This window comes from Ornithorhynchus anatinus, chromosome 17, assembly GCF_004115215.2.
Source record: "Ornithorhynchus anatinus isolate Pmale09 chromosome 17, mOrnAna1.pri.v4, whole genome shotgun sequence".
NCBI lineage: Eukaryota > Metazoa > Chordata > Mammalia > Monotremata > Ornithorhynchidae > Ornithorhynchus > Ornithorhynchus anatinus.
In genome coordinates this window covers 31228315-31251679 of record NC_041744.1, presented here as the reverse complement: position 1 = coordinate 31251679, position 23365 = coordinate 31228315, and the positions used below count along the sequence as shown (strand labels likewise).

The 23365-nt window shown below is 37.1% G+C and overlaps 1 long non-coding RNA gene across 3 annotated transcripts in view; it reads left to right on the top strand.

Moving 5' to 3' along the window:
- The window catches only part of LOC114817910, a 113253-nt gene that overhangs the window by 24936 nt on the left and 64952 nt on the right, over nucleotides 1–23365 (top strand). For all 3 annotated transcript variants that reach the window (XR_003765751.2, XR_003765748.2, XR_003765747.2), the window contains exon 3: nucleotides 17952–18035. This is a non-coding gene — a long non-coding RNA (uncharacterized LOC114817910). The remainder of the gene's footprint in view (nucleotides 1–17951; nucleotides 18036–23365) is intronic.

The window sequence follows — 23365 nt, the reverse complement described above, 5'->3', positions numbered from 1 at the left end:
TGAAAAGCTTAAAGAAAGTCATCAATTTCTTTGCAGTAGCTATTCTATTCTAAAGAATGGTTTCTGAGGAATACCTTTTATCAATTTCTATTGAGCTGAGCAATCATGTTTACAATTTCCAGGACTTTAGTAAGATGAATGTGTGAAGCGTTAATCATGTCAATTTTTATGAGGGATTTGGGTTTTATATGATACAAAAATAAATCACCATGCTTAATGTCTGTCTTCTGTGTTGTAAAAGATGAAATGTCCACATGTACGGGTTCATTCTGTTCATGATTCACTTTTTGAAGACTTGGTTATGGTAAAAAGACAGGGGCATTTTGAATGTAGGTTGGGCTGGATTTTGGGCATTTGCGTCAATGTTGAATTATGTCAGAGTAGACCTTTAACACGCTGGAGTTCCAAATCTGTGGTGATATTATTATTGTTATTAGTATCATTATATTTAAGTGCTTACCATGTGTTAAACACTGGGGTAGATAGAAGTTGGGTTGGACAAAGTCCCAGTTCCACTTGGCATTCACAGTCTAGTAGTCTGAATGGGTACTGAATCCCCATTTTCTCATTGAGGAAAAGAAGAGAGAAGTGACCTGCCCAAAGTCACACAACAGGCAACTGACAGAGCCAGGACTAGATCCCCTAGAGTCTTCGGACTCCCAGGCCATGCTTTGTCCCCTAGGCCACACTGCTTCTCATGTTCATTCTCTCTTTTTATTTTTCTTTTTTTATGGTATTTCTTAAGCACTTTACTATGTGCCAGGTACTCTTCTAAGTACTGGGACAGATGCAAGGTAATCAGGTTGGACACATTACATACTCTACATTAGGCTCACAGTCTTAATCCCCATTTTACAGATGAGGTAACTGAAGAACAGAGAAGTTAATTGTCTTGCCCAGGGTCACACAGCAGACAAATAGCAGAGCCGGAATTAGAACCCAGGTCCTTCTGACTCTTCTCTTCAATATCCTCCTATTGTGTAGTTGTTCCAGTCCTAAACAGTGACTCTCTGGTAACTTGACTGGCCTGGGATAGCTCTTGTGACTCCCTAGGTAAATTCCAAGTCCTCTCCTGCATTTGTTATTAACTGCTTCCTCTTGGGTTAGTATTTATAAATGAGAACTGACTGTATTATAAACCTGTATACCCGGGTTGTTTAAACCCAACCAAGTTTAATTGTTAAAAATAGAAAACACAGAGATAAAAAACACATCTTGGTGCAAACCAACCCTTCTAAGTAGGGACAATCCTTCATGAGTAGATTCTGTTTGGGGAGACAGACAATAAAATTAATTTTAGGAGGAAGTAATAGAGTATAAAGATGTGTACCTAAATGCTAAGGAGGGGTATGAATGCCCAAATGCATAGGGGGCATAGAAATATTGTCAGTTTGGGGTTGGTTGGGGGGGCAGAGACACGTTGTAGTGTAAGGACATAAAAAGTCTCCTGAAGAAGAGGAAGGCTTTGAAAAGGCAGTGTGCATTGGCCTGCCAGATGTGAATAGGTAAGGAGTTGCAGTGTGGCTTAGTGCATAAAGCACAGGCCTGGGAGTTAGAAGGACCTGTGTTCTAAATCAGTCTCTGAAACATGTCTGCTATGTGACCTTGGGCAAGTCACTTCACTTCTCTGGGTCTTAGTTATCTCATCTGTAAAATGGGGATGAGTGTGAGCCCCAAATGAAAGACAGACTGTATCCAACCTGATTAACTTGTATCTACCCCAGCACTTAGAACAGTGCTTGGCACATAGTAAGCAATTAACAAGGACCATTATTATTATTATTATTATTTCATGTGGGAGGCGGGGTCAGCAAGATAGCAGCAGCAAAAGAGATAAAAACGAGGCACAGTGACTGGATTAGTTTGTGTGCAGGCAGGAGTGGGGTGGAAGAAGAGAGGATAGAGTGGGGGAGAGTTTGGTGCTTATAAATCTGAGGATTAGGAGTTTCTGCTTATGCAGAGAGGAATCTTCAACCCCTGGAAGTTTTTGAAGAGTGGGGAAACATGTACAGAATGATATTTTAGGAAAAAAAAATATCTGGGCAGTAGAGTAAACTATGTACTGGAGGAGAGATAGCCTAATTGGATACATAGGACAGCCAGGAGGCCAATGAAATAGTCAAACTGGGAAATAATAGGTGCCTGGACCAAGGTAGTGGCCATTTGGATGCAGAAGAAGGGCAGAATCTGCAAATATAGAGGAAATGAGATATTGCAGGGTGGGAAAGAGGTTAGCAGGACTAGTGAGGCAGATGAGTCATCCACTGTTAAATCTGTTTTCTATTTCTACATCAGTTTTTATTTACTGATTAATACAGGATAATTGATTTACCTTTTCTATACTTCTGCTTCTCCTTATATTAAATGGGAAAATTTTCACACTGGGGAAAAAATTCGTTAGTTTACTTGAGGAAGTTACATTTGAACTATTTGCGCCTCACTGGAAAAGCTTGCAAACTTCATTTCCCCTCCATCTTCCTATCAAGAATATGTAACAGTGAACTGTGTTTTCAGTAACTGTTTCTCGATGTTTGGGTGAGTTTTGGCTGGACTTGTAGATGAAGGTCGGGATTGGTTTGTGCCAAATTTCTTTCAAATATAAGCTGTGACTACATGCAGAGGACCCCTGGGAATCAGACTGAATTAGTTTAGCCTCGGCAAAGGGCCATGAAGAATTGGAAGGCAGTTGAACAACTTGACTGTGGAACCACAGAGCAAAGAGAACTTGCTCTTTCATGTCAATCAATTGAGTGTTTACTGTGTGCCAAGCACTATACTAGAGAAGCAGCATAGCTAGAGAAGCAATGTAGCTCAGTGGGAAGAGCATGGGTTTGGGAGTCAGAGGTCCTGAGTTATCTTTGCTCTGCCACTTGTCAGTTGTGTGACTTTGGGCAAGTCACTTAATTTCTCTGGGCCTCAGTTACCTCATCTGTAAAATGGGGATTAAGACTGTGAGCCCCATGTGGGACAATCTGATTATCTTGTATCCCCCAGCACTTAAAACAGTGTTTGACACATAGTAAGTGCTTAAATACTGTCATTATTACTATTATTAAGTGCTTGTCCAAGTACAATACAAAAGAATTGGTAGACATGTTGACATGTTTCCTGTCAACTTTGTCATGTATATCTCTTCTTGAACCTAATAGGTGCATGGTGTAAGCATAGATTCTGCCTGATTTTTTTAGTGGCTTCCTCAACCACCAGCAATCCAACTTCTGAAGAGACACATAGTTAAATAACTGCAGGAGAGTAGACAAGCAATTCCGGAAGAATTCCTGGATCTTAATATGATCTCCAAATGAGTCCCCGGGGGCTTGGAGATCTTAAGAATGGAGTGATATCTTCCCAAAGGAGCAATGTTAAGATGTTGATTTTCTCTATTTCAAATGAAAGTGCTTCCAGGCCCTTTGAGTGTTGGCAACCTGGTCTCACAATCCAGGCCGCAATCCTATGTGTGGATCATGACACTGGGCCCAGCATAGGTCCAGTTTGTACAATCCATAAATATGAAAGGATAAAGAAAAAAATCACCAGGTTTTGAAGATGAGATCTATGCAACACACCATCTCCAAATTTTGTGGGAGTGGCATGTCATGTAAATCATGCATTTTAATGGAAGTTAATAGCTACCTGTAGATATGTTTCCTCTAAGAGAAAGCCTTTTCTAAGATATGTCAATGTTAATTTTCAAGTACAATATTAAATCTTTTGAAGGCTTTTTTCCCCTATGATGTAAGACCTTGAAAAGGAACGAAGAACAGAAGCAATTCCCTCTTTTAAAAGGAGCAATAAAACAAGGTGCCATTATTCAAAAATATATTACGTTAGAGAATATTTGAAAGCATATTTTCCTATGAAAAATATTTTCTTCTTAAAATTCAAGGAGCTGAGACATAAAACTGACAGAAATAAATAACTTATTTGTCTCAAGTGTCCAAATGAACTATATAGAAAATCAATTTTGGCTAAACAAAGAACAGATGGTAAAATAATGTGATTGCATTAAAATGACTATGATGGTAGTCACCACATAAAACTAAGCACAGGGTTGCATTTTCTGAAGCCTTGATGTTGTCATCTGGGGAAAGAAATATCACAAGAGAATGAGACTAAGTCCTACATCATTTCCTTTTATTACCTTCCTAGAAGCAAGTGTTATTTTAAGCAGATGAGTAAAATAGAGCCCTACAATAAGTCATAATGGGAAAAGATCATTTGGAAAAACACATTATTGTTGTCATTTTCTTTGAAATCCTTGAATGTAAATGAAAACAAAAGGTTCTAAGTAAATATTTTAAATGAATATGTTATTGAGTTAGAGAAACACAAGAAGGTCTATTATTCAATGACAATTAACTGAGTTTCTTAAAACAGTCTTGTACATTGCTGCCAGCAGTCCACACTGTTTAAATGGTGTTCAGTGTTGTTTGGTGATATGATCCTCCTCCACTAAGTTCTTCCATGATTGAGCTAGGAAATTAGCATAATTTCTCAAAGGGACAAATAGAATAAAGGCCAAAACACTGTCACATTAATCAAAAAGATTTGTGTTTACTTATCAGCCTGGTTAATTATTTGGGCTGAGCTGAAAAATACCTTGGGCAACCAGTGTTTAGGGAGCTCTTTGCTCTGCAGTTTGTTTTTGTGCTTCCTCATCCCTCTCATTCATTCCTTCATTCGTATCTATTGAGCACTTACTATGTGCAGAGCACTGTACTAAGTGCTTGGAATGTACCCTCCTGTTCTCTCCTCCTCTTACTCTACCTTCCACCCTCCACCCAACTTCTTACCCTGCATATGAACAGTCTTGAGCTCAGATGGGGTTGGGGGTGGGGATTCAAGTTTCTCAGGACTCCAATGTTTTGAAAATAACTGTGCTTTTTTATGGTATTTATGTTTAGTATGTTTTAAGCAGTGGAATAGATAGAAGTCAGTAAGCAGTGACACAAGTTCCTGTCCATTATTAGGGCTCACAGATGCAAGTAGGAGAGAGCACAGGTGTCCAATGCCCATTCTAGAGGTGAGGCAACTGAGACACTGAAAAGTTGTTACTTGCCCAAGGCCACCTGGCAGTAGGTGAAGGTGGGATTAAAACCCAGGTCCTAGGACTCCCAGGCCCCTGCTCTTTCCATTAGGAAACACTGTTTCTTACTAACCCAGGTTGTTTATATTGGTTAAGTGCTTAATTTCTGCTAAGAGCTGTACCAAACACTGGGGAAGATACAAGACAATCAGGTTGGACACAAGCCCTGTCCCACATGGAACTCACAGTCTAGGGGGGAGTTAGAAAAAGCACTTAATTGCCATTTTGCTACTGAGAAACCCAAGGCACAGATGTTAAATGTCTTGCCCATGGTCCCATAACAAGCAAGTGGCAGTACTTGCAACCCAGGTGCTCTTTTCACTAGACTTCACAAAATGAAGCAATTTCCCTGATGAAAGTTTTCAAAGAAATCAATTCTTTTGGCAAACCTAAGGAAGAAAGTGTGTTACCCTATTAGACATCTCTCAATCAAGTTCATTTACTAAAGTGAAATGATGTGATTTTCTGGATAGAATGGTAATAATATTCAGAAATAGAGTCCCAAGCACATCATAATAATGGGATCTACCAACACAGAAGAATCTGAAAAACATATCATTGGAATCTGAACTCAACAATTCTTAATATAATTCTTCCTATTATAATGATTTTTTTTAAGTTCTTACAGTGTGCAAAACCCTGAGGTTGATAGGAGAAAATCAGACTGAGGTAGAAGAAGAAATATTTTATGTCCATTTTACAGATAAGGAAATTGAGGCTCACAGAAGTTAAATAGTTTGTCCATGTCACAATGCAAGCAAGTGGTGGGACTTGACCCTGGATCTCCTGATGCCCAGCCCCATGCTCTTACCATTTGTCTGCTGTGTGACCTTGGGCAAGTCACTTAACTTCTCTGTGCCTCAGTTCCTTCATCTGTAAAATAGAGTTTAAGACTGTGAGCTCCATGTGGAACAAGGACTGCATCCAACCTGATTATCTTTTATCTACCCCAGTGCTCACCTCACTTAAGGTCGCACCTGGAGAGTTTCCAGTACTCTACCAGTCTCAGCTACAGGAGGGAGAGTCAAGCTGCGGCCTACCCATTCCATCCCTAGCTTGGCCAATGGCTAACAAGTGGAAGGCAATCTGCTACAAGTCAAAACTCACTTGTGCTGGGCAGCAGCGGCATGGGAGAGAGTCTAGGGCGGAGCAGGTTTACTGCGTGGAAGGAGGCGATGATAAACCACTTCCGTATTTTTACCAAGAAGTCTATGGATAAACTACCCAAACGATTGCAGATTAGGTATGGCACTCTGGGAGAGATGGCCATGGCGTGACTATGGGTTAGTGATGACTCGTTAGGATAAGGCAAGACCCCACTACTTAGAACAGTGCCTGGCACATAGTAAGTGCTTAACAAATACCATTATTATTATTATCATTATTAAGCCACGTTGTCTCTCAAAGCTATTCTTGGGAATTCTTCCTTATCTACCCCTCCATCATCCCCATAGCAATTATGCACATTTCTGTAATTTATTTATTTTAGTGTCTGTCTCCCCCTCTGGACTGTAAGATTGTTTGGGGCAGAGATGTGTCTACCAACTCTGTTATATTTCACTCTCCCAAGCACTTAGTACATGCTCTACACACAGTAAGCATTCAATAAATACAATTGCTTGATTGATTGATAAATTAGGCACTTTGAGTGACCATCACACAGTTCAGACTTCTAATGGGTTTGTGTAGTATATTTTGACAGAATTATACAGCATAGGCAGCAGTGCACCACTGCCTCAGAGTTATGGTCCTTTGAAAGTTCCTATCAATACCAAGAAAAATTTAAGTTTCTTGGTGAATTGTGATAAATACTTGATTATTAAACTCTTCCTTATAGGTAAGACTGTGTTGAGTATTACTCCTTTTCCTCATGGATTGAAATCATGAAATCACAACCTTACCCAGACGTATTATAAAATCCATTTTCTTTTCCTGCAAAATATTTTTCTTGTATTTTACTAGTCCTTTTCCTCATATAACAGATTGTGTTTTGCATCTTTGTTGTGGGTTATTTTTAAATTCTAACTTTAATTGTGATTTTATTTAATTTTATTAATGACTGGTTTCTTTTAGTCCTGGTATTTTGGGATCCCTGGGTCTGAGCTTATTTGCATGACTGAATTAGATAAATACATGTAAGACTATCTCAGTACATGCAGACAATAAACTTGAGTAGATAAATGATAATTTTCTAAATTTTTTCTTCTTTGCATTATAATCCTGCAAGGGGATCATGTGGTCCACGAGTCCAACCCTGTTTTCAGGCAGTATTGGTCTAGCCTTGACAAACAGATGAAAATTTCTCATAACATTCCAAACCCTTCTTAGAAATATATTCCCTAATCTTATATGATAACTCATTCCATTACTTAACAGTGAGGGATTCTTCTTTATATTATACTAAAATTCAGGTGGGCTTCCCTGATATTTTCCTTTCATTCAAATGATAATGCAAAATGTATTTTAATAATGCTCCACAGCTTCATTCAGTTTGCATTCTGTATCATTAGCATCATATATTTAATTTACTCATTCTTTCTCCTGGATGAAAAGAGCTTTGGAGATGGTGCCAACAGAAATATTAATTAACTATTTGAAGTTGTCCACACAACACATGGTTCTAATGGAGTTCCAAATGCCCATGCAAAATTTACAGCATCAATTCAGAGAATAAAACCTCAAGACTTGGAGTATTTATGGCATTATAAATTACTCTCTTTACACCGCCTCGGGCCTCTATAGTGATGTATTATTGATACCCTGCACTGCTTTTTTTCTCATGAATTCCTTTCCCCAAGCTTTAGCTCTGAAGAGCCTAAATATGATTGGGGGGATGGATAAACAGACAAATTGCCAAATGACTGTGATGATTTTGGGGAGATATTTATATTGACTTGCTTGATTAAAAAATAAAATCAGAAACACTCACAACTATTGGCAAGTCACGAGCAAGTCAGAAGGAATTGGAAATTTGGGGTGAATTTCATTGAGCCTCATCCATCAACTACATGATTGTCAGCTGGGTTCCATCTGAAGAATTTTTATTGCTGTTGATGATGTAACACATGGGGAAATGCAGCATAAATTTTGCAGAACCAGATGAATGGTTCAAAGCAGCACTCAGAAAAACACACCCAGAAGGATAGATTGGATAGTGTAAGGAACTGGAAACAAGGAAAATGGAAGTTCATCTACTTGTCACCCCATCACCAGTTTGCTGAACATCCCCAGGCTAATTTTTCCAAGAGCAATATGAGGGTTACCTTCTCCTAATTAATCATTAATTTATGGTATTCATTAAGTTCTTACCATGTGCTAGACATTTGTACTATGCACTGTGATTGATAGAAGCAAGTTGGGTTGGACACAGGCGCTAATATAAATAAATATTAATGTCCTATATGTAATACATTTATATTGCAAAAGCTTAATTGGCCTACTGGCAAGAACCACGGGCATGAAAGTCAGAAGACGTGGGTTCTGATCATACGTCTGCTGTGTGACCTTGGATAAGTTACTTCACTTCTCTGTGCATCAGTTACCTCATCTGTATAACGGGGATTAAGACTATAAGCCCTATGTGGGACAACCTGATTACCTTGTATCTACTCCAGTGCTTAGAACAGTGCTTGGCACATAGTAAGCACTTAAAAAATACCATTATTATTATTCATAAATACCACCATCATTATCATTATTATCTCACATTCAATATGTTCTTAATTTTAATGAGATTGGTAACATTCTCTTTCTTTGGAAACAAGGCCACTGAAAATGGAGAAAGGACATTTATTTTCCAAGAAAAGGATATGGTTTGCCTTCTCTTATCTTTTGGTGCCTGTCAAAATCAGACTCACTGGTGCCTCTATTTATGAAATATTTATAAACATAGAAAGCAAATTTTGCATGGCTACTTCAAGCAGTTGTCTTTAAAAAAAATTTGCTAACTGATTACTGATTCTAATTAGGAACTGCATTGAGCTACTGATCAGAGAGCAAGATAATGGAATTCCTGTAGCAGCCATGCATTGGTTAGTTTTCATTAGTGCTCCTCTCTGGATAGCTACCCATTCCTGAACTATACCTGGGATGCTCCTTAAAAAACATTTTTAACACAAAGGTAGGAGAATTTAATTTTACCCACACTCATTTGATCACTCGAACATAATTGGACATGCTGTAGGTATTTCTGAACACTTTTGGATTGGGCTGTTCATGTGGCCAAATGCAGTGTACAGTACCTTGACTCACCCTGCTAAGATGTAGAATACACTTTTGTGTTTGAATGCCTGCTCTAGATAGTCCTAGGTGACAGGAGAATGAATTTAGCAAATAAAGCCTTATTATTATAAGAGAATGCTTATGTTCATTAGTTGTCAGGATTAACTCTAGACCCAACCTTAGACCTAAAAGGTTAAGGATTGAGAGCCATTCCACAGTTAACCCTAAGAAACATCAACAACTTTTATATATGTGTGTGTATATATATATATGTAAATGTGCACACACATACACATATAAATGTTTATATGTTGTCTTTTTTTCCAGAAGACAGGTATGCCATGCTGGGAAAAGGTGTTTGCTTCCAGTCAAGGAGTCTTTGAGCCTTACTCTTTTCTTTCTGCAGAAGCTCCTTAACTGGATATAGGGACTTTTGACTTCCGAAAATTGGCCCAAAAAGAATGGCATTTATTTATTAATGGTTGTATTCTCAGTGCCAAGGACCTGTCCCTCGTTTATGTGTTTTGCATTTACAGAAACCTGAGTCTGAGAGTCGGTGCTTTCTGCAGGCAGGTTTTGAGATTCTTGTGGCCTGGTGATCTGGGAACAGGATGATGAGAAGAAGTGGTGAAGAGATGGAGGATTAGTGAGAAATGACTAATACTTGGAAATTGAAGCTTTGTAGATGAATCAATAAATAATATTTGAGTGCTTATTTTGTGCAGAGCATTGAACTCAACAGTGGTGAGTACAGTGTAGTTGGTGGACGTGATCCTTGGCTTCAAGGAGCTTACAGTCTAGTGGGATGAAAAATGCATTATGTGGGACTAATGATTTTGGAAAGTATCTGCAGAGCACTATAACTAATGAAGGTGCTCAACAGCTACACCCATTACGTCTGAACTAATTGGCCAATAGTCCTACCTAATTCACACTGCTAGTTTTTCAGGTACAATTTACCAATAGTGCTGTGGGGTGTGTTCCCATGTTGTATGGCTTATATTGTGTACTGATTTTACTTATTGCTTCTTAGGGTCTCTAGAGATCTGTCTTTATCTGATTGTTCCTTGAACTCTGCCACACCTCATCCTACTGATTCTTTATTTTTCCTGACTTGCAGTATGAGCTATTGTTCATCTCAGGACATATCAAACACCTGTGTTTTTTGTCCCCCCATTAAAGTGTAAGCTCTTTGGTGACAGGGAATATGTGTTTTTCTTCATGTACACTCACCCAAGGACTTGGTATAGTGCTGTCTACATGATTGATTGATTACTGCTGTAGCTCAAAGTCTGCTTCTTTCATCAGTTTCTAAGGCAGCAAATGGATAAAGACAGGGGCTAGATGATTAGAGTCTGGATAATTGGGATAGAAATTTTAAAATTTGAAAAGCATACTTTCATTGCGTGTCTAAACTTTTTAATTTAAAAGATGAAACTGTAAAACACCACGATTATACAGTTACATTTATTTCCCTTCAATCCTCCTATTTGTTTGTTTAACTGCTTCACTTATGATTGTTTCAGTTGGAATGTAGCAAATCAGGTACCTCATTTTGGGATTCTTGTTTGCTTTCAATGGGGGATGACACTGGGGCTGTAAACAAAAGGAAGATTTCACCTTTGCTATCCCCCCAATTCAGAACATCCAAGCAATTACTTTGATTTTGATTTTTTACATTTTAATTGCAATGCTTGTTAAGGGGTATGTATTTTAATACATTTCTTACCCTAAATTTTAATCATCTTTGGATATAGTCTGAGATTCCTTTATGAAGAATATTGTGTAGTTATATTGCTCAAGGATCTAAATGGAACCTGCTTCTTCACTAGAATGGGGGAATCCACTGACTATTTGATTATGTGTTGTCACTTTAGGATTAGCTCTACTAAAGAAAGATTTTGGTGCTAGAAGAAATGATTGGCTAGGAAATTTTGTGAGCTATCCACACCAATCAGAACCCTGTCTGTGACTGGGGTTGAGAAAGCGGGGAAAAAGAGGGTAAAAAATTCTGGTTTGGCCTTTAGGAAATCCCAGGTGATTTTTGATTGTCCCAGCATGACCATGGAATTAGTTTCAAATGTCTTGCATAAATATTCCTGGGCTTTATTGTGTCAAGTACATTTGATTCCAGATAGCTAGGTATCCATAACTCAGAAAAGATTTTCATTTGTGGGTTTTCTATTTTAAACAGAAATTTGAGGGTTGATTTTGAAATAAAAATTGGACCAGATAAATTGTGTCCCAAATAAAGTCTCAGAATATGGACAACTGTAATCGGTCTTTCCTACAAGCCCCCTCTCTGGACATTTGATCTATAAATCTATTCTGGTCCACTGTGTTCTTGGATTTTGGCAGCTTTTACAGCAGGTGTTCTCTGTGGATGGAAGTACCAGAATCAGGTTCAAAAGGTAGCAGAGTATAACGTTTGGAGAGTCATATGAACATGGATACCTGCTACTTTCGTTACATGTAAGGATTAAATGAATAAAAATAGTGTTTTTACCTTTAGTAGTATAATATTTAAAACCTGGGGATATCTTCAGAAATATATGGATAGTAGCTTTAATGAAAGCCTTTTAAACTGAACCCATCCAAGTGATGCAGAGTTGTCCAATTTAATGTGAAAAATGGTCTTAGATTAAGTATCTTATCTAGTTGGTTAAGTTATGATCCTCTTTCTCAGATGATATATTTTAGCCACATTGAAATTAAATACAAGATCTTTTTGCAGCAAACCCAGGACTAGCTTTTGCTATATAATAAATTTCTGAACTCCAGAAGCCCAAAGCAAAATCTGAAGAAAACATTATTATTCCCCAAAAACTGTTAATCAACAGCCTAGAATTTCACTTTCAGTTTTTTAACTGAAAAGGATATTACATTTTTTCTAGCACTGTTTTTTTCAAGATATAGAATAACACCACTCCCTCCAAAAAAGTTTACACACTTTCTGAGATGTATTTCAATTATGATTCTATTGACTCATTATCTCTTACAAACACTACTTCCATCATGAATGTAAAAACTTTTAATTGAATGACTATGTCTTTCATGTGGTTGTGTTCTGACTGAATTTATATCAATCCATTGACTGTACAGTTTCTTCACTCACATAGGGGAAAAAAATGTGCTATGATACAGAAAGCTGTGAAACATCACCTAGCTGTGCTCCATTGATGTAGGAAATGAATTTCTTAAATATTTGCTTGTGTATTTGATCACATGAATCTCCTGTTGCATAAACAGTTGTAAAGATATTGCCAGTTTTAGGAGTTGATTCCTGAAAAATGTTGAATTTGTGTATGCATTATCACATATATATTCAACACCAGAAAGGTTCAGCCCCAACTGAAACCAAAATGCTTTTTCACTTTAATAGGTTCTGATCTTGCATTTTCAGACTTCATGGTAGAGGAGATAGGTGTTTAATGTGCATGAGAAATACATAGTTGTCTCTTTAAAGTCCAAAATAAAAAACAGCAATAAGAACGGAAAATGTTAAGTACAGAAATCAACCCTATGAAAATGCCAGATTAATTAATTCAGTGTGCAAGTACTGAAGCGGTACTTTTTTGTCATTACAAAATTATTCTCTATGATAAATGATTGTACATGCATTTTTTAAAGCAACAGGAGGCTTGCACCTTAAATTGGCAAAACGTGCCCCAGAGAAAAGCTATTAAACATATTTAAATAATAATAATTGTTGTATTTAAGCACTATATGCCCAGCTCTATGGTTTAGTGTTGGAGTATATGCAAGGTAATGTGGTTTTTTTTTCTGACTGGTGTTTGTAAAGCACTTACTATTGTGTCAGGCAGTGTATTATGCAAGAGAAGCAGCGTGGCTTAGTGGAAAGAGCCCGGGTTTGGGAGTCAGAGATTTTGGGTTCTAACTTCGGCTCTGCCACTTATCAGGTATGGGACTTTTGGCAAGTCACTTAACTTCTCTGGGTCTCAGTTACCTCATTTGTAGAATAGGGATTAAGACTGTGAGTCCCACGTGGGACAACCTGATTACCTTCTATCTTTCTCCCCACACCCCCCGTTTAGACTGTGAGCCCTTCAATGGGCCGGGATTGTCTCTACCTGTTGCCAAATTGTACATTCCAAGCACTTAGTACACTGCTCTGCGCATAATAAACTCTCAATAAATACTATTGAATGAATGAATGAATGAATGAACACCCCAGTGCTTAGAAGAGTGCTTGGCACATAGCATTTAACAAATACCGTTATTATCATTGTTATTATTATACAAGATAATTGTCTTGGGCACTATCCCTGCCCCCCATGAGGCTCGCTATCTATTAATTATTCCCTGTTAATCAGATGGGGTAACTGAGGCACAGAGAAGTTAATTAATTTGCTTATGGTCCACACAGCAGGTACATGGTCCTAGGTTGGACAGTCTCTATCTTTCAAAATTTGACTGTATTGCAAATAACAGATTTTAAGGAAGACAGAGAAGTCAGACACTGCATCATTGACTACAACGTTTGGAAACGTGACTTCCCAATCCAAAATTGATAGGAAAATCATATGTAAAATGAAAAAAATCATTTTCCTGATAAATGTTCAGAACTTTTGAATTATGGTTGTATCTTCTGACATTTATAACACTATTCTTATTTTTAGACAAGAGTGCAGTTGGCAACAGATATCCTTTTCTATCACAGTTTAGGTATTAGGATTACTGTAGCAAGTACACCTGTATCTTATCAGTGGAAGATTTAAGAACAGTTTAAGAAAACAACTATACATTGAATATCATTCTCAATGGCTTTATTATTATATGCACAAATACATGTTTAAAAAACCCCTTTAATAAGAAAAGACATTTCTATCCTGATCATGCTGATCAATAATTCTCACTTTTTACCACACATGAATTAGGTATCATAATTAATCACTACTAATCCCAGGAGTATACTAATTTATTGTAAATTTTTCTTTCATAAATAATGCTCTTTTATGTTAAATAGCATAATAATTCTAAGCATAGTTAGTCCTTATAAATTGTTGTTTTGAGGCTGCTTTCCCCATTTCAGAGATAAAAGCAGAGGGTTGAACTTTGAGTTTCTCTCTGGTGACAGAGGCACTTTATTTCTTCTGACACTGAAGAAATTTTGAGTGAGACCATTGGACTTTCCTCTTTATCTCTGAGTTCATGTCGCGTCTGAAGAATAATCCCTTGAAGTAAATCAATTCCAAGTGTAAACTACCTTTCATGCTGTGGGATTGTCTCTGATAGTCTTTATAAAAAATGCACATTGTTTTACCACTACGAGTAGGATCAGTCATGTTACTGAATTCATTGTAACTTATTTATGTTTAAAGATAAATATAGTCCTAGATTATATAAGGGGCAGGGAATTGTAGATGAATGTAAAATTCAACGCTAAGGAGAGTAGGAGTTTATAGTAATCAGCAAAGGATTCAGATAAAGATCCATTTTACTGTTCACTGAGTAAATCTGAAACAATCTAGAGGAGATTTGGGAATTTCCTATATCACTTTTATATGAAGGGTTAAAAAAAAAGCCTATGTGGACCTGTTTGTATCTCCTTCAGGTTAAGTCTCAATCAAGGTTCTTTGATAATGACTGAATCAAGCATTGGTAGTTGCAGGGCTAAGTGAAGATTTTCATTTGAGTCTGTGTATTCGCCCAGCTTCTTGGTCACACCATCTCATCAGTCACCTTCTTCTTCATGTGTTATCTAATCTTACATTTGACACCCATTTACTTGTTTATTCAGTTACTTGATTTTTTTAACATTAGTTTTTTTCTCTTGCTTTTTAGCTATTATATACAGGTGTTACTCATGATACAGTCAGGCTATAGTCCTTGAAAATGTAATTGTATAGAAGGTATCGTGGCATACATTTTGCCATTCCTCACAATATCATTATAGTGGGCATGCATGCACTGTGCTGAATGATGTCATTGTGTTACACTGTGTACCCTCCCTGGGAGTGGCAGCTCGGCCCTTTAACCTTGGGCTAGCACTACAGCACACCCACTGCCCTCTTGCCCTCCCAGGCTATCACATTTGCTTCATGGCCATCCTCGCCAACTATTACCTCTTCTCTTGTTACAGTCTTGCCTTCACCTTTGTTACACCAGGTTGCCACCCAATTTGACTTGCATCCTGAGATGACTGTTCACTTTTGTACTGTCTGAAGTTAGCCTTGCCTGAAGAGTTTAATAGAATCAAAGAAGTTGATTTTCAGAGTGAGGCAAGACATCGAGAGATAAAGACCCTGTCCCTTTGGTGCTTATTTTGTTGGATGGATATCTCAAAATATGAATTGTATGAATTGTATGAATTATGGGGTGGCTGTAATTCAGTCAAGGAAATGAAACGTGCCTTTCACACTTGAACTGAAAGTTTCCAAGCCCTGGTGCAGTGCTCTGAACCCAGCAAGTGCTCAGTAATGCTGTTGATGAGGAAATGCTCTTTGGCTCTCAAAATGGAAGGTGAAATGGTATAGTAAAACTGAGAACTCAGACTCATTTAACCCTTACAGTACTGTAAAATATGGTTTATGTTATAGAAAGTAGCAAGAATAATATGGTGGCTTGACTGAGGCAGTGATTATTAACAGAGAAAAAAGTGGGGATCGTAAACAAATTTGTTATCCTTAGACCCTCAAGAAGCATTCTGTGGGGCACCATAGAGATTTATTTTGCTGATCCTCTTCTTCCTGAATAAAAATCAAAGTTATTAATCCTTTTTCACAAGGAGTTACCTTGTAAGGAAAATTATGAATCAGCAAAAAAAAAAACAGGAATCTGGAGATATGCCACATATAATTCCAAGTTTAGAAATAGGAAATTGTGCCTGTACACACTGTCATGACACATATTTCTTGGAAAAGTACTTCAAAGACATTCTTGTCTTGCAAAACATATGATCCAACAGACCTCTTATATCAATACAGTTAAGCTGTTAGAAATTTGGGAGATTGGTAAAATTAAAAGCGGGTTGCTTTTAGTCATGAGGAAAATACATTATTTTTTCTATTTTTTACTTTTAGTGGAGCAATATATTATTGTGTAAAATGAGGTTTTGTCCATTACCATGATTCCTAAGATTTTTCAATGTAAATTTTCAAGAGTTGGCATCCCTGTATTTTATTTTCTTATTACTACTGACCATGAATATGCCTTGATTATGGATGTGTAACCGAAGAGATGAAGAGATGGAGAGAAATTCAGCTTCCCAGTACTTCCCCTCTAAATTGGGGATTAAAATTTATTTAATATATAATACAATATATGATCAAATGTATATGTATAGCACTCTATTATGATGGGCAGTTCAGTTAATCAGCAATCTGGCTGGTATAATACTTAGAGTCACTACTAATACTTAGTCACTACTGAGTTCAAAGCACTGTTCTAGGCAGCTAGGAACAGGTTCTGAAAATACGGAAGAGTGTTTTTTTTTAAGGAGATTGCCAATCTAATGAAAAAGCCTAACACACCGTGTCAGTGATATAATGCAATCAGTATTTATTTATCATCACTTCTCAAACCCCTTCCTTAGGCCACCTAGGGTAGGTATGAGCCATTGGTTTTGAGGTTTACTCTGATTTGGGTGCCCTGTGTTCCCACAGCGAACTCACCAAACAGTTTTCATTCTTGTTTAGGTCTGATAGGGCACTATGGTGCCCATGTCATCAAAGGCCTTTCAAGTCACCTGAATTGAATGGGTCATCCTTCATGATTCAGATCCAGTTTCTATATTTAACAGCTTCCCAGAAGCACTTCATTAATGGATGCTTCATTAATAAGGCAAAGAAGTATCAATAATAATAATAATTCTGGGATTTATTAAGCACTTACTAGGTGCCAGACATTTTACTAAGCGCTTGGGTGGGTACAGTGAAATCAGGTTGGACACATTCCCTGTCCTGCATGGGGCTCACAGTCTTAACCCTCATTTTACAGATGAGATATCTGAGGCAGAGAGAAGTGAAGTGACTTGCCCAAGGCCACAAGCAGGCAATCAATTGTATTTATTAAGTGCTTACTGTGTGTAGAGGACTGTACTAAGTTTATGGAAGAGGACATAACAACAGAATTAGCAGACACATTCCCTGCCCATAACTAACAAAGTCCAGAGTAACCCAAAAGGAGAAGAGAGGCATAGTCTGAAAGCTGGGGTCTGAACATTATGTATTCAAAGACAGTGTGCTGACTCACAAGGGCTTCCACTGAAGACAAGATACGAATTCATAGACTGAGTCTTCTTCAGCCTCAAAGATGCATCCTATCACTCTCCTGTAATTTCTTCCTTCATCACTTCTCATAATTGAAGATCATAGTCTTTTCACTCCTTTGGAATTACTATAGGGTACAGTTAAGGTATGACTTTTGCCTAAATGATGAAGGAAGAATTTCAAATGGCCACAGATAACCCTTTATGTAGGTCTTTGTTTCCTGTTTACCTCGCATACTCAGAATTTCTATCATTCCATAAGCCTTATACCATGTTTAGTATTTGAGAGGAGTATGAAAACCAATTTTGCTACTGTTAGTATGGTAGGTAGTAACTAGATAGAAAGAATGTATGCATGTCTTTGCAGCGTAAATGTGATACTCAGCTAGAAAGTGTATATACTTGTCTTTGCAGTGGAAGTGTGATACTGAAATGTAACTGGCAACTGAGAACTCCCTTCAAGTGATGGAATGGAGACTCAAAGGATTCTAATTCTTCGTAAGTGTTCCTTCTGAAATTTTCTCCTTACTGACACATTGGAACTGTATCTCCATGGCCATATAATCATTTTAATCCCAGCTCTGCCACTTGTCTGCTGTGTGAATTTGAGCAAAACACTTCAATTTTCTGGGCCTCAGTTACCTCATCCATAAAATGGGGATTGAGACTCTGAGCCCCATTTGGGACAGGCACTATGTCCAACCCGATTTGCTTGTAACCTTCTCCAGAATTTAGGACAGTGTCTGACACATAGTAAGCGCCTAACAAATGCCATCATTATTATTATTTATTATTTAGAGGCATGGCCACAATTTGGTGAGACATTGGTAAATGTCATCTTTTTTAGTAGTTCTTCCTCCATTTTTAGTAGCCTTTGCTAGTGAACATCCTCATGGACTGACTAAAGACTGCACTGGTGGAAAGACAAAAAACTATTAGGATTGCCAGACCTAAAGAGTCAGAAATGGTACCTCTGGGAGGCTGATGGAATTGAAGCTGTTTCTGCACACTGGTGGGAATTGTGAAAGCAATTCTGAAAAAACTTGGCAGTGGTTCAGGTTGAAAAGCATTTACATAATAGCACAGACTTGTTTACATAGCTTACTTTGTCCTCATACTTAAAAAAAAGCCCCTGAAATTATATATCAAGATCAGTTTGTTGCAACATCAACATATTATGAAGACTACTTTCAAGTTTTGATAATTGTAGGACTGATTTCTAGCTCATTCATTAGAATCACACAGAAATGCCCATCAGCAGCTTCAACAAAATGGAAGCGGTGTTGGCATAAGGCTTCTGAGTAATTTCTTCCTTTCTGTTGCACAAAACCCAGTGTTTCTTTTCAATTACCATAAAACGTACTATGATTTTTATCAGTGTTTGTCAGACATGAGCTGTAAGGACTAAGTCTTAATGCACTGCAACTTAGTTGAAAGATGGAAATTGTTGTCAGAAGCTGACCGTTTCCATATAAGTATGAGAGGTGTAAGTTAATAAGAACCCTCTTCCCCAATCCCAGATGTTGAATCTCCTCACTTAAAGCAATTTACAAAATCATTTCTTCATGGGGTATTTGGATGAACTGAATTTATTTGTGTTTCAAATTTGTGATAACTATTAATATTGGCACTGTTCCACTTTTTGTCTGATTGCAGTATAAACAAAGAGGTGAATGATGGTTTTATTAGACCTAGTTGTTTTATGTGTTTATACTAATTTGAATTATTGCAGGGAATAAATTGTTTCAACTCTTTTCTTTAAGAAAATGATTGATATTTATTCCCTTTGCTACATCTATCTCAAGTATATTTTGTTTGACAAAATAAACAGTCTAATTGAATCCTGACTTTTTACTATGCCATTTTCCATTGAACTTGAAAAATGGGTAAATCATAATTTCAAGGAAATTTCCTTAGATACGTTCCTTGATGTTAAAGATGAAATAAATGCTTCAAATTAAATTCTTAATTTTAATATTTGTGGAAACTAAATAAGTGTTTTAGGGATGATGGTTTTACAGTGCCAGAGCAAAATTTTGACTTCCATTGGAACCAATCAAGGATGTTAATTTTCCATTTCAATAATAATAATTATAGTATTTGAAGTTCTTACTATGTGCCAAGCAATGTACTAAGTGCTGGGGTATATGCAAGCTAATGATGTCAGACAAAGCCTATATCCCACAAGGGGGAATTCTTTTAATTTTAATCCATTTTATGTGTTCAATTTTGAGGATTAACACCTGTGATTATTAACCTTGTACAGGTGATAAGGGCACTTTATAACCATATTACCTCCTGTGTAATGCAAAATGTTCAACAATCATGATTGATGTTGCAATTATATAATTAGCAATCTTATTCTGTAAGTCATAGCAAAGTCATTTTAGAGTCAAACAATACATTGAAAATATTTAGAATTTTCCACTTTCTAAGGGTATTCAAATCCCAAATATTCAGTAATCCATTCTTTGTATAAACATTTTGTTTTGCTGCAAAGGGAATTTGAAACTGAAAAAAGATTTTTAATATCAGTCAACAGAATGTCTGGCTTTGATATCACAGCTATAATTTATATATTTCATCCTATTGTTTAGTATGAAGTTTGCTAATGATATATGTTTCAAGCACTGTTTTGCGGTATCAAAATGCAAAGTAATCAGGTCAGACACAGTCGCTGACCCACATAGGGCTCACAGTCTAAGTATTGAATCCCCATTTTACAGATGAGGAAACTGAGGCACAGACAAGTTAAGGGACTTTCCCAAAGTCACACAGTATTCAAATAATGTCAGGACTAGAACCCAGGTCCTCTCACTTCTAGACCCACACTTTTTTCAGTAGGCCACACTACTTCAAATGTCCATGCACCTGCATCTGTCCTAACACTTGATACCCATTCTATCTTCCATATATCCATCTGTCTGTGCTATATGTTTTGCTTTAATAAAGATTTTCTGGTACCAAGAGTGTATAGATAAAATTATTTTCAAGAAATCCAAAATAGTTTCTGGGGGAAATGTAGAAATTTCAGAAGAATTCTGGACTGGATTAACCACTGACTTAACTCAGTCTTACATTGAATTACCTCCTACTTTACCTCTCTCTTAAGTGAAATATTTTCCCCAACAAATTATCATTATCATTTTAATCCTCAATTAGACCCCTATTCTGGACAGAGTACTGAACTAAATATTTTGAGGTCTAAACAGAGGCATGAGATTTGTTTCATATTCTTGGAGGAGCTTACAATGTAATCAGGAAGAAAAGCAGACCAAGATGGAAATATTTATTAAAAAACCAGGAAAATTAGATATTTTATCTCTCTATACTGCTACACCCCAGATGCAGTCTTTTCTGGGCATGTTGAAAGTTTTCCCAATAGCCATGTACCTCCACAGGGTTTTTTCTTTTTTAAAAAAAAACAACAACAAAACCCAAAAACACCTATTGCTGTTTTACTTTCTTTAGCAGCATTCACAGCAGCAAATCCTCCTTTTTCCCCCCAGTCATCTTACATCCAGAGACTGACTGTTGACATATGCTGGCCAGCATATTCTCTGATTCAGACACACATAAGGACAGAGTGATTCTTCCTATACCTGAAAAGAAGCATGCCTGCTAATAAAAAAATGTATACTCAGTGTAAGTTATAAACTCCCATTTTCTTAGAATATAAGGTTAATGATAATCATGATAGTATTTGCTAACCTCTTACTATATGCCAAGCACTGTTCTAAGAGCTGTGGTAAGCGCTTACTATATGCCAAGCACTGTTCTAACCTCTGTGGTACATAAAGGTAATGAAGTTGTCCCACGTGGGGCTCACAGTCTTAATCCCAATTTTACAGATGAGGTCACTGAGACACAGAGAAGTTAAGTGATTTACCCAAAGTCACACAGCTGATTAGTGAAAGAACCAGGATTAGAACTCACGACCTCTGACTCCCAAGCCCACGCTCTTTCCACTAAACCATGCTGCTTTTATGTACATTCCATCTACAATATTGAAAACATTATTTACTTGAATACTCAAGCCTGATTATATTGTCAAAATATACCATTGTATTGTTGGCTAAGGAACAGTATTCTTTGCTTCTATTGCATTTTCCTAAATACCTAATTTAGTGTTCTGCATCCAGGAGACATTTACTATATGATGATGATGCCTCTTTTAAATATACAAATCAGAAGTAATGGAAGGTTAAAATGATTTTGCAAACTCTGATTTTGTAACTGATATTTAGGATGACATCTAAAAAAATGCACTTATAACAAATAATTCATTCAAAATTAATTACTGCAATTCTATGCAGTGTTAAAGTTTAAGATGAGTGTCTTATGATAGAAATTATTCCAAGTTGCCATGACAACTCTTACATTTGCTAAAACATGGTACCACCCTTTGCCTTGAAATGAGAATATTTTGGGCTTGATCTTTTGCAAAACTTTCCAAAATACTCTTCTATTTCCAGTTTATATACTTGTGCTACACTTCACTAAAAAATAATTATAGATTTTAAACTGATTTCTCTTCTATAGGTGGATTTATTTTATATAGAATAACTAACAGAAACACTTTTATTAAAGAAAAAATACATTTCTTAATGAGTAGAAAACAATAATTCCCACTGTACATTAATAAGAGATTAAATATACTGATTCAATTATAGAAAATGATTATAAAATTATTATGATTAGCTAAGTATTATAGCTAATGCCACCTAAGGGGGCTCTGGTTAGGTATACTAAATTATCCAAATTGCACATTAAAATCCAGTAGAAATGTATCAAATAAAATAAGTAATGTCCTAAACATAGTACATCCTATCTCTAGCCATCACACAAATAAAGGCAAATCATTTCTAAATCACTTGAAAATGACAGAAATAACTGTTTTTGCTGTTCAGTTGACCCTCTCTCATCAGTTCCTGAAGCATATGTTTTAACTAATTGAAATATTATGCATTTAGAAAATAGTCCCTTAGCATAAACAATGCAACAGGCTTTAGTGCATCATTACTCTAATTGCTCTGCAACTTCTATCAAAATGAAAAGAAGCCTTAGGTACTTGGTGAACTTCATTGTTTTCCAAATCCCATGTGTGTGTCTGTGTATGTGTGTGTAGGCACACTTAATAATAATAATAATATTGGTATTTGTTAAGCGCTTACTATGTGCAGAGCACTGTTCTAAGTGCTGGGGTAGATACAGGGTCATCAGGTTGTCTCAAGTGAGGCTCACAGACTTAATCCCAATTTTTTACAGATGAGGTAATTGAGACACCGAGAGGTGAAGTGACTTGCCCACACTCACACAGCTGACAAGTGGCAGAGCTGAAATTCGAACCCATGACCTCTGACTCCCAAGCCTGGGCTCTTTCCATTGAGCCACGCTCAATGCAGATGCCTGCAGATGCCTGTATAGGTCTTAATGCCTGTAAAAGTTTTTAAAGGTATTTGTTAAGCATTTAATTTGTGCCAGGCATTGTACTAGGTACCGAGGTCGACACAGATAATTAGGGTGGACACTCTCCCATATGGGGTTAACAGTCTTAATCCCCATTTTACAGATGAGGTAACTGAGGTACAGAGAAGTGAAGTGGCTAGACCAAGGTTACAGAGCAAACAAGTGGCAGAGTGAAGACTAGAATCCAGGTCTTTTGACCCCAGGCCCATGCTCTCTCCACTAGGCACACTGTTTTCTCTTGTACTTGAAGTACAACCCACATGCAATCTTGCAGAAGTTGAATACATTTCTCCTACACATCTCCTTCTCATTCTCCTTCTCCATCTCCTTCATCTGTCTCATTTTCTCTCCAAGACTAT